Here is a 13,388-nt window from a genome sequence, read left to right on the forward strand (position 1 = left end):
CTTTCTGGTGCTCCTTACATTATGTTTGGTGCGTAACATTTTTAAAGTTGGGAGCTGTGTGGGTATTTTTGGTTGAGAAAGTGGTTTTTGTTTATAAGGGGGAGACGGACAGTGGGGGAGGGATGGAGAGTGTTTGTCTATGTTAACTGAAGAGATGGCTTCATGCAGTGTTTTCCCTTTATTGCCACAATGACATGCAGATCAGTATGCATGTACTGTATATTCCTTCCTCACATTCCTCAAGCCAAATCACAGGTAGGCCTTTGCAAATATATGCAAATTAGCCACTCTATTATATTATACAGTGTGAAGTTAAATTCAAGATGTTTTTTAAAGTGAGTAAAAGTGTGAATATCAGTGATTGGCATTTTGTGTAGCTAATGCGCATAACTCTTATAAATGGTAACAAGTGTCCAGGGGACGGGTCGAACAGGACGCTAGGCCTCTGAATTCTTCCCCCTGTGGTGTCTCGATACTACTCGGCATTGTGCTACTTGGCCTGGTAGCGTGACAACACTAATCACTGATGCATTTGTTCATGTCTTATAATTAACTCTGGAAAATACATTTTATAACAAATTCAATACATTTATTTGATATCCTATTGAGTTCAATACATGTTTTTGTATTGTTGAATTCTGTTTTAATGTCTGGTTGCTTATTTTTCAGAAATGTTGTGCACAAAGTTGTTTACATTCCTTTTAGTGAGCATTACTCATTTGCCAAGATAATCAATCCACCTGACAGGTGTGGCATATCCAGAAGCTGATTAAACAGCATGATCATTACACAGGTGCACCTTGTGCTGGGGACAATAAAAGGCCAGTCTAAAATGTGCATTTTTGTCACACAACACAATGCCACAGATGTCTAAAGTTTTGAGGGAGTGTACAATTGGCATGCTGACTGCAACAATGTCCACCAGAGCTGTTTCCAGGGAATGTAATGTTCATTCCTCTACCACAACATCGTTTTAGAGAATTTGGCAGTACATCCAACCGGCCTCATAACCGCAGACCACGTGTAACCACGCCAGCCCAGGATATCCACATCCGACTACTTCACCTGCAGGATTGTCTGAGACCAGCCACCCAGACAGGCGATAGAAATTGTGAGTACTTCTGTCTGTAATAAAGCCCTTTTGTGGGGAAAAACTCATTCTGATTGGCTAGGCCTGGGTCCCCAGTGGTTGGACCTGGCTCCCAAGTGGGTGGGCCTATGCCCTCCCAGGCACACCCATGGCTGCGCCCCTGCCCAGTGTTGTGAAATCCATAGATTAGGGCCTAATGAATTGATTTTAATTCACTGATTTCCTTATATGAACTCTAACTCAGTAAAAATAATTTAAATTGTTGAATGTTGCATTTATATTTTTGCTCAATATATAATATTTACGTAAAAACACATTGTATGTGGACATGTTTCTTATTACTGTAACACTGACAAGTTCTTGTAAAACCCATGATTCATCATCTAGAGCAGTGGTTCCCAACTCCAGTGCTCGAACCCCAAAAGTACACATTTTTAGCGTAGGACAAGCACACCTGATTCAACTTGTCAAATATTCATCATTCCCTGTTGGGAACCATTGATCTAGAGGAGTAGTCATTGGATGAGCACAAGTTAATTTAATTTATTCACTTATACACTGTCTAACGAATGAGGATCTTTTTCTCAAACACCCTCATTACCACACTTTACCTTTTCATTACCGAAATGACTTAAAACATTCAAATTGGGAGAAACTCAGAGAACCATTACCGTACCAACATGGAGGCATGAATGGCTTTAGTGATGTGATCAATTGTTTGCTGACTAATAATGTCAGTCTCCTATTCCTTGCAGATTGATCTAAGGGCCTCTCATTACCAAAACACACATCTCATTACTGCAGCATTTTTACGTCTGTTTTGGTAATGATAATAAGCCAATGGGTGTGCTATGCTGGTAACTTTAATCACTTAGGACCGCTGTTTACACCTACTGTAAAACATCTGTTATTTGATTAAGTATAGTTTTCCAAGAAATACTGGGTGCACTTAGCTATACTGATGTTTGATATCCCAGGACAGGGTTTGGTCCATATCCCACATATTTAGATGGGCAAATGGCATAACATGATATGCCTAAGGAATCCCATTTAAATGTATAAATGCATCTAAAATGCATTAAAACCCACACACATCCACATCCTAATACACCAATATAACCTCTAAAGATGTTGGGGAAGTCACTTAGAACCACACATATCCACATCCTAATACACCAATATAACCTATAAAGACGTTGGGGAAGTAACTTTTTCTAAAAAATGTAATTTTGTAATGCATAAGTCCGCTTTTGAAAACACATGCAATTAATTACAATACTTATGCCAAAATATGAGGTATTTTTACCCATCAACCCATCTACTGTTTTCTGTAGGGCAACTAAGTATTTTGTTGGCAACAGGACATTTTTAGTCAGGTACCACGGTGCAATGGACTGATGAGTGTTTCATCTGAACTGCTATTGCGTCACATAATGTTTCCTTTCATCGGAAACTAACCCCAGCAGCCTAAGGCTTTGGATACACAACGTCAAACACGACCTGCCAATACTCTGGGAAAGTCTCAAGATTAATCCAGTTTCCTGGAAGGCCAACACCCTTCGGGAGGAATTCCACAGCTCTTAATCTAATAACCAGTATTGGATACCTCATGTGTGAGATAAAAGTCAAAACTATTTATGAATTCATTAGGCTGTGACACACATTAGATGCAGAAAGGCATGCAAAAGTGAAGGCTCCTCCTCAGAGGAAGGGGAGGATCATCCTCCTCAGTGAATTTCATAAAAATGTGAAACATTTAAAAAAGTGATCCTTTTTAGATAAAATTATGCCAAATATATTCACGTCAACAGATAATTGATTGAAACACACTGCTTAGCAAACATTTTAATAGTTAGCTTAATTTCAGTTTGTGACTAAACAAGCAAGTATAGTGTAGAGAATCATTGTACCTTCTAAACTGCTGTGAAATATCTTTTCAATAGCCAAAAGTATTGTATTTTCAGCTGTTTGAAGCTGTTGTACAAAACCAAAAGTAAAAAATGCAAAGATGAAACATAACAATGGGAAGCATAGAAATAGCCCACAGAACAGATCTACCATTTCTTAGACTTGCTTTCATCTATAACACACATTTCTATGTGAATTTGGTTGGGTTGCTCAAAAAGTTATGTTGCAGCTAGCTAGCAAATGCATCTAGCAAGTTTAGTGTACTCAAACACCTGGCTCAAACAGAGAGGGATGCTATGTTAGCCAGCTGGCTATGGCTATCCAACATTGGAACTCTTCCAAGTCGGTCAGCTTTACGTTTTATTTATTGCCACTGGGGCCTGCCGGTGTAACTGCTAAACTGCTTGCTGTACTGCCTGATTGTAGCGGGTTTACTAACACGTTAGTAATTGTAGCTATATTGACTATGGCGTTAGCTAATATGGTGACAACGATGTAGGCTGTGTGGAGCGGTTTGCCGTTATGGTATGAAAGTTTGGCTTGGAAAGGTTTTTTCGCCGGGTCACAGAATAAGGCGTAGATGCAAGAAGGAATTATGCAAAGAGCAAAGAGGTCATACTGTTTGTATGTGGCTGATATGCATGTGAATTGTGTTTGGTAATGATCAAGGAAGCGTCAATTCATTCCGCCAATTATGTTAAAAAAGTTACTTAAACGGAAGCACACTGAACGAAACGGGGATAAACATACTTGAATTTGTCCTGTAGAAGCTCTCGTTTGCAACTGTTTGGACTAGTGATTACACCCTAAATCAGCTAGTTGTGTGCAAGGCGGTATGTGTCATTGTCACCTTGATTAACAACAAAATATCTACCCATGCACCTACATTGTAAACTTTCATTCGTAGGCTAGGTTGTAGCAACCTCATGATGGGTATAGGGAAAATTTGAGTATCGTGTAGTAACTTAAACCAATCAATGTTACATTGAGCTGGCTGAACGGAAAATGAATGAGTCATCCAATATGCTGAAATTGAAATAAGGTCATGCTCATGAAACGAAAACAAATTTTCCTTCCTAAATGTAATCTTAAAAGGCACTGACTGCCATTGGTATGCATTTCACTCAAGCGATGGAACTTTATAGGCCTAAGACACTCGACTCAACCAACTAAAAAGATACCCACCGATACCATCAAACTATAGGCCTTGAGAAAGCATCTGGTTGAGACTCTCTTAGCTTTATATAATTCAATAATTTTACATTTCTGGATGTCATTTTACATTTAATTATTTGAGCCTACTGTATCTAGATTAAGGCATTTGTTTATCCACACTGACAATTGAATCGGTGTTTGGTATCATCACATAGGCCTAGTTCCAGCTCTGCAAGTTCTTTCAGCACCTGACAGTAAAGAGAGAGATGAGGGTTGATAGATTAATCTTGATAGGTATAGCCTAAACATATCGGAATCATTGACTGCTCTCGTGCTCTGACCGATGTCCTGAGGTATTTTGCTTTGCTTTTGTGCACCTTCATTTCCAAATTCCCACTATAAAGAAGTTTCCAGTTTCATTTGAGGCAGGTTTAAATATACCGCTGCGTGAAGAGTGCTGACAACCCGCTCTCTACGATCAGGCAGTACATTTCACAGCAGAGCACTGGCACCAGGCAGGGGCCCCAAGCCTGCCGTCTGTGATTGGCCTAGGTCTGACTGACTTTCTCACTGACCTTCTGACTAACTGCAGTAAACCAGCTGCTGGTGCTCTGATTGCTGTAACAGGTAACTTCTCTTTTTTTCTTTCCTCCTTCCTCGCCATAAGTCTAGTCCAGGAAATATTCCACCGAGGAGGAAAGAATGGCCTTTGTCTTCATGTAGCTAAGGTTTTGGTTTTCATCTTGGAACAATTTCTGAAATTCCTTTGCCTCTTGAAATGCCCCATTGGGATTTGTTAGTAGCACTTGGTTAGAGAGTCAGTTTCTCATGGTCCTGCACTTGTTGTACTGATCATATTTTTTTACGAGTTTGATGTTTTTAATGGCCAGAAATGAGGCAAAATGGTCCTGTATTCATAGCTCCATTTACACTTTAATATATAGCCTTCTTGACCCTATGTATACAGTTGAAGTCGGAAGTTTACATACACTTAGGTTGGAGTCATTAAAACATGTTTTTCAACCACTCCACACATTTCTTGTTAATAAACTATAGTTTTGTCAAGTCCGTTAGATCATCTACTTTGTGCATGACACAAGTCATTTTTCCAACAATTGTTTACAGACAGATTATTTCACTTATAATTCACTGTATCACAACTCCAGTGGGTCAGAAGTTTACATACACTAAGTTGACTGTGCCTTTAAACAGCTTGGAAAATTCCAGAAAATAATGTAATGGCTTTAAAAGCTTCTGATAGGCTATTTGACATCATTTGAGTCAATTGGAGGTGTACCTGTGTATGTATTTCAAGGCCTACCTTCAAACTCAGTGCCTCTTTGCTTGACATCAAGGGAAAATCAAAATAAATCAGACCTTAGAAAAAAGATTGTAGACCTCAAAGTCTGGTTCATCCTTGGGAGCAATTTCCAAATGCCTGAAGGTACCATGTTCATCTGTGTGAAAAGTGCAACTCAATCCCAGAAAAACAGCAAAGGACCTTGTGAAGATGCTGGAGGAAACGGGTACAAAGTATCTATATCCACAGTAAAAACCAGTCCTATATCGACATAACCCGAATACCGCTCAGCAAGGAAGAAGCCAAAACTCCATAAAAAAGCCAGACTACGGTTTGCAACTGCACATGGGGACAAAGATCGTACTTTTTGGAGAAATGTCCTCTGGTCTGATGGAACAAAGATAGAACTGTTTGGCCATAACAACCATTGTTATATTTGGAGGAAAAAGGGGATGCTTGCAAGCCGAAGGCCACCATCCTAAATGTCAGGCATGTGGGTGGCAGCATCATTTTGTGGGTGTGCTTTGCTGCAAGAGGAACTGGTGTACTTCACAAAATAGATGGCTTCATGAGGTAGGAAAATTTATGTGGATATATTGAAGCAACATCCTCAAGACATCAGTCAGGAAGCATACTTCCAAGGTATTGGAGTGGCCATCACAAAGCCCGGACCTTAATCCCATGAAAAATGTGTGGGCAGAACTGAAAAAGTGTGTGCGAGCAAGGAGGCCTACGAACCTGACTCTGTTACACCAGCTCTGTCAGGAGGAATGGGCCAAAATTCACCCAACATATTGTGGGAAGCTTGTGGAAGGCTACCCGAAACGTTAGACCCAAATTAAACAATTTAAAGGCTATGCTACCAAATACTAATTGAGTGTTTTATTTTTTAATTTTTTTTTATTTCACCTATATTGAACCAGGTAGGCTAGTTGAAGTTGGTGAGGGAGATAAGTCTCCAACTTCAGCAATTTTTGCAATTCGTTCCAGTCACAGGCAGCATGTATATGTGTATGTAAACTTCTGACCCACTGGGAATGTGATGAAAGAAATAAAAGCTGAAATAAATCATTCTCTCTACTGTTATTCTGACATTTCATATTCTTAAAGTAAAGTGGTGATCCTAACTGACCTAAGACAGGACATTTTTACTTGGATTAAATTACAGGGATGTGAAAACTGAGTTTAAATGTATTTGGCTAAGGTGTATTTAAACTTCTGACTTCAAGTGTGTGTATATACGGACATAGATAGATATACATATCTATATAGATATATACATAGATATTTGTGTGTATATGTGTGTTGTGTTTTATGTTATGTTGTTTTATGTTATGTTAAAGCAGCAGTATGTAACTTTTTGGGCGACCAGACCAAATTCACATAGAAATGTGAGTTATTGATCTATCAAATAAAAGTTTATTTGTCATGTGCACCGAATACAACAGACCTTACAGTGAAATGCTTACTTACAGGGTCTAACCAATAGTGCAAAAAGGTATTCGGTGAACATGATTCATTCTCATTGAAAGCATGTTTATGAGGAGGTAGATATGTTATAGTCACGCTATTTCTATTTTTCCCGTTTTGAAGTTGTTTTTTCGTCTTTTACTTGATTTCTTCTTACACCAGCTTCAAACAAATGTTTTTGGTTATGGAAAATATATTTCACAGCGGTTTAGATGGTACCCTAAACTTGCGTGTTTTGTCACAATCTAAAATTAGGCAAACTATTCACATTTTAGCATCCAGGAAATGGCGGAGAGATTTCTGCATAGTGAATCTTTTAAGATTCACCTTATTCTCCCCGAAGGGTTCTCTCTCTTGGTTCACTGTCTGCGGCTTAGTTTCCAGCAAAATGTCCCAGCATGGGATGCCTTTCTTGGGGAAGGAATTAGGGAGATGTGGAAAAGAATTGCAAATTAAAAAATATATATTGGAGAGCTAATGGTGCTCTGATGAATCCCAGTTCCTGCCACACAAAGAGCTCAACAGTAATTGAAAGATTTCAGTTGAAAGTATTGTCTCATTCTAATAGTGATTTGCCATTATTATACCGATGTTCCAGTGGATTTACACCTGTTTACACAATTGTGTCATTGGTCCCTTATCTGTACTACACAGAAATGCGTAATTATGGATATGAATGTCATTCTCTTCATAGTGATCTACCCTAAATGGGTACAAAAAGGTATCCTCCTTTGCATATTTGGGTATTATTATACGCACTGGCTGTTATTTTTAACGAGCTCTGCCCCCAAACAAGACCAAATTTGGTTGGACCGGAACAAATCTGAACCAGTTATAGACGTCTGTTTCACATGTGTGGACATCAAAGTACAGCACAGAATAGTAGAGTCGAGTTCAACTCAGTAGAGTGTATTACATTACAATGTACTACTGCTCTACGGTGTACTATACTGTACTGAACTATACTCTACTTTTCTTTACTGTAACGTACTGTGCTGTCCAAAGTTATGAACCCAACTACTACTATGATTTCCCATTGTAGCCAATTCAATTGTAGACATTTCTTTACCAATTTTTTTGGGGGTGAAATTCTGTTACCGATTGTGTAACGGAATTAAGTTTTAATCACTGAATATTTAATAACTCATTGATATCAGTAAAAATCATTATAGGGAATTGATAGGTCTACTTGTGCTTGTTACTTCTGTGAACTTTCATTATCTTCCTTCATGAGATAAATGGGTATGTTGGTTTTTGGTAATGTAATTTCATGCCACAAGCCAACTTACAGAAAGCAGAGAAAAATGTCTCAAACTAAATATTTAAGTGTTCATATTAGTTGGCAAAGAGTCTTTACTTCAACATTATTGTCTTTTAATGTATTTATAATACCTTTTTTAAGACTTTCTGGTAGATATTTTTGACCAGAAATCAAAGCCTTTGCTTATTCTTAATTTTTAGGATGGAAAATGGTTGAAAAATGTATATATGCCTTAATTTAAAAATCTAGACTCTTTAGCTTTTATTGGACACACAATCATTGTTCCTTTTACATGGAAATTACCATTGTGTTGTTCACTTAGGTGACTGAGGAAAGATTAGCCTAAATTATCATAGCGATTGCACAATGCAAAGAGGGGTACTTGTGCCCGTGTTTTCACCAAACCAACTTGTATACAATACAGTCTTTCATAAGTTGGCATCTAAACATAACCTGCCACTTGCAGAGCATATCAAGAATTAGCGAAAATACTTCTGTGTGTATATATAGTGTATGTGGACACCCCTTCAAATTAGTAGATTTGGCTATTTCAGGCACACCCGGCTCTGACAGGCGTGTACAATCGAGCACAGCCATGCAATCTCCATAGAGAAACGTTGGCAGTAGAATGGCCTGCATTGAAGAGCTCCGTTACTTTAAACATTGCACTGTCATAGGATGCTACCTTTCCAACAAGTCAGTCAACTTTCTGCCCTGCTAGAGCTGCCCTGGTCAACTGTAAGTGCTGTTATTGTGAAGTGGAAACATCTAGGAGCAACAACGGCTCTGCAGTGAAGTGGTAGGCCACACAAGCACACAGAACGGGACTGCCAAGTGTTATCCTCAGTTGCAACACTCACTACTGAGTTCCACACTGCCTTTGGAACCAAGGTCAACATAATAACTGTTTGTCGGGAGCTTCATGAAATGGGTTTCCATGGCCGAGCAGCTGCACACAAGCTTAAGATCGCCATGTGCAATTCCAAGCGTCGGCTGGAGTGGTGTAAAGCTCACCACCATTGGACTCTGGCGCAATGGAAATGCATTCTCATGAGTGATGAATCACGTTCTGGCAGTACGGCAGACGAATCTGGGTTTGGCGGATCCCAGAAGAACGCTACCTGCCCGACTACATAGTACCAACTGTAAAGTTTGGTGGAGGAGGAATAATGGTCCGGGGCTGTTTTTTATGGTTGGGGCCCCTTAGTTCCAGTGAAAGTAAATCTTCTGTAAAGTGACTGCATACAATGCCATTTGATTAAATTCGGTGCACTGATATTATTGGCCTTTTAACGCTATATTGGAATCGACCAATAACTCCACAGATAACTGATTAATAAAAAAAATAGGATGAAAAAAGGGGATCTTATGCTTATCTGAACACTTGCAGCCATTCTCATGATGACATTTTTGTCACAATGTATGAAATCAACATTTGAAGCGTAGTTATCGGACAATTGCTCTTTAGGATGGCATTTATGAGAAATCAGCGTGGAAAAATTAAACTTTTTAATTTCCCCGCTGTAAACAGTATATTGGCAGTTTTTGGAATCTGTATCAGACCCCAAAAAACATTGGTCGGCCTATAATTAGATGCCTCAACTATCGCGTACACTCATCTCAAGTACCCACTCACGGTTCTGTTTATGACAACTGTGCATGTGTCAGGTTTAGGTCAGACCAATCTTAACACCAGGGGAAAAACAACCTGAACCAAGGCTCAACTGAACCTGTCATTAAGCCTATGGGTGTGCTTCATTCACATGGAATCACTGGATTTTTATGGAGGTTTTGTCAGCAGCAGACATTGCACAAATGTTTACCTGTGAATCGCAGCATTTGTGAAAACCCTCCATTTTAGATGAGGAATTGTCAAGTCATTTCAGCTCAATTTCACAGTTATTTTGAGAAATGTCCCCCCTTTCTCTTGTAGTTCCAGCTCAGTGGAATTAATTTGCAATATCATGGAGTTGGGGTGTGATTCCTCTCTGGAAGGAGTGGTCGTGTGTGTGTGTGGGAAAGGGTGTCACTCCAATCCAATTTACTCTTATTAATGACTGATTCTGACATTGCAAATGTGTACAACCTTCCATTGTTCAGATATCTAGGTCAACATGACTCTCTTTTCTTCCTGAAAATGACCCGTTTTTAGTAAGCTTTTCCCTCGCTCGGCTCCCATCTCGCTCTCTCTTGGTTATAGTGCCATTCTTTGCTTGCTTTTTATGCTCCGTTCACAAATCTTTCCCATGGGAAACTGTGTTTGAATTAATACCCTTTCAGTTTAAATATATTTTTGTGGAAGGGCAATTCCACGTTAAACGGAATTACACTTTGACACTTTAAAATGTATGCCAAACAAAAAAACATTGATTTCAAACACCATACAACTATGCAACTTTGACCAATTTACACAACATTTCACAGAATCACATTTACTTCACTGTGCAGATGCAAAGTTTGGTTATTTGGTATCGTACTTTTCTTTGCAGATGCAAGGTTTGGTTACAGAATTATAGTAAAATCTCCCTCAGTTTTTTATGCAACCACTTTTTCCCAAAACTCTTAATCTCCTTCGTATTAAGATTCAAAGATGTCTGCAGAAGGAATGGGGTGTCAGCTATGACATGACACCTTGAGTTAGAAAAAAAAATATTACAGTAGGAGAAGTGGATTTACATCCAGTAACGTAATTATGGTAACATAATTGCATCACGTTCCTGATGTGTACAGAAATGCACAAATCAAATTGTATTGGTCACATGCACATGGTTAGCAGATGTTAATGCGAGGGTAACGAAATGCTTGTGCTTCTAGTTCCGACTATGCAGTAGTATGTAACAAGTAATCTAACAATTTCACAACAACTATGTTATACACACACAAGTGTAAAGGAATGAATATGTACATATAAATATATGGATGAGCGATGGCCGAACGGCATAGGCAAGAAGCAGTCGATGGTATATAGAGTACAGTATATACATATGACTTGTTCGAAAGGTGGCATCCTATGACAGTGCTATATTTAAAGTAACTGAGCTCTTCAATGCGGGCCATTCTACTGCCAATGTTTGTCTATGGAGATTGCATGGCGGTGTGCTCGAATGCTCGAATGTACATGCCTGTCAGAGACAGGTGTGCCTGAAATAGCCAAATCTACTAATTTGAAGGGGTGTCCACATACACTATATATTCAAAAGTATTTTAGCTAATTCTTGATATGCTCTGCAAGTGGCAGGTTATGTTTGGATGCCAATTTATGAAAGACTGTATAGTATACAAGTTGGTTTGGTGAAAACATGGGCACAAGTACCCCTCATTGCATTGTGCAATCTCTTTGATAAGCGTATGTGGGTTTTGGTAATTACCAGGCAATGTTTCTTAACCTTACAAAACTAAATATAAATGTTCATTACTTGTTATGGTGATGTCTAAGATCCCATTTCCATATGTTTTACCAGAAATCAAAGCCTTTGCTTATTACACATTTTTTAAAATTGGAAAATGGTTAAAAATTCATATTTGCCTTAATTTCTCAAAAACATAAACTCTTAGCTTTCATTTGACACCCAATTTGAAATGCGCCTATAAACTTCACATGTTTGTGGTCATGGGTCCATTTAGATGGAAATGCCTGACTCCTTTGTCTCTTGTGTTGAAAAGACAGACTCAAAACATTTGAACCCTGCATTTGACAAGATGCCATCTAATGAAAACTGCCTTCGTCATCACACAAGCTGTCAAGGTAACTTGATTGCTAGTAGTAATTAACAGACTTGTGTCTTGACCATGTATCCTCAGCGGTCAGAAGGTGACATCAGATGTACATTTAACAGTATGTAGACTTAATGACGGAGGGTACAAATGCGTAGGTGTGCACAGGTCCCTGCATTGAAAGAATACGAGTGTTTTAAAGAAACTGGATGTTGAAAAGAGAACTGTACCAGCTGCCACATCTTTTTAGCAAACTCACTGTAAATTTCAAGTGACCCAGCTGAGACTCTGAAATTAACCTCAGTCTCAAATAGACCCCCTTAAGACACCAAATGGACACATGATCCCATGAACTATATTAGCGCATGCTGCACCAATGTAAGTTACGGACAAGTGCTTGTCAGCTGTCATTACTTGACACCCTGAATCACGTGAATGTCTAAATGAAAAGAAAACAAGGGACTAAGGGGTCCTGCCTAGCTAATGGCACATGGCCAGGAGACAGGGATTGGGCCGCTGAGGGAGGACGAGGTGAGAACAGTCTGAACTGGGTTGGTGGTGAGTGACTGGAGCAGTCTCTGGTCCAGGCAAAGCCAGGGGAGCACAAACATATTGAACATAAAGTCACCACCCACACACTGGGAAACACATATAAAGATAAATGGAATGTATTGGTTTATCCGTTCCCGACAGCAACCAGGACTTGACAGTTTTCCCGACAATTCCCCTTGTGTCTGCCACAGAGTGATCAAATACTGCTGACAACCTGACAAGCCTCTTTATGTTCTATTAGTGTGTATTTTTTGTTTTTTATTTTTTAAGCCTAAACACTGCTATCTCATTGGCTCATAGGTGACCCATGGGACCTTTTCAATCTATGAAGTAGTATCCTCCCTACTGCAGAAACATGACAACTTTGCATATGTGGGTTATGCATTTAATTTGGCACATTATTAAACTCATTATGTTATGGCCATTGGAAATCAATATGGAATTTGTGATGTGATTTTAGGGTGTTTTTACACAAGTTTGTTTGCTGTAGTTTGAAACAGAATTTTCCATTAATTGTAAGACATCAAAACTATGGAATCATGTTGAAACCAAAGAAGTGTTAATCAATCAATATACAGTCGTGGCCAAAAGTTTTGAAGGGCACAAATATTAATTTTCACAAAGTCTGCTGTATAATGGCAATTTGCATATACTCCAGAATGTTATGAAGAGTGATCAGATGAATTGCAATTAATTGCAAAGTCCCTCTTTGCCATGCAAATAACTGAATCCTCAAAAAACATTTCCACTGCATTTCAGCCATGCCACATCATGTCAGTGATTCTCTCGTGAACACAGGTGTGAGTGTTGACGATGACAAGGCTGGAGATCACTCTGTCATGCTGATTGAGTTCGAATAACAGACTGGAAGCTTCAAAAGGAGGGTGGTGCTTGGAATCATTGTTCTTCCTCTGTCAACCATGGTTACCTGCAAGGAA

General features: G+C 39.0%; 1 protein-coding gene across 5 annotated transcripts in view; it reads left to right on the top strand.

Moving 5' to 3' along the window:
• The window catches only part of peak1 (pseudopodium-enriched atypical kinase 1), a 263,257-nt gene that overhangs the window by 17,926 nt on the left and 231,943 nt on the right, over window positions 1-13,388 (top strand). For 4 of the 5 annotated variants that reach the window (XR_010464760.1, XR_010464759.1, XR_010464761.1 and 1 more), the window contains exon 3: window positions 978-1,111. The exons of the other annotated variant lie outside the window; for it this stretch is intronic. The gene's annotated coding sequence lies outside the window, so the exon portion shown is untranslated. The remainder of the gene's footprint in view (window positions 1-977; window positions 1,112-13,388) is intronic. 5 annotated transcript variants of the gene reach the window in all.

Source organism: Oncorhynchus nerka, linkage group LG9a (assembly GCF_034236695.1).
Source record: "Oncorhynchus nerka isolate Pitt River linkage group LG9a, Oner_Uvic_2.0, whole genome shotgun sequence".
Classification (NCBI taxonomy): Eukaryota; Metazoa; Chordata; class Actinopteri; order Salmoniformes; family Salmonidae; genus Oncorhynchus; species Oncorhynchus nerka.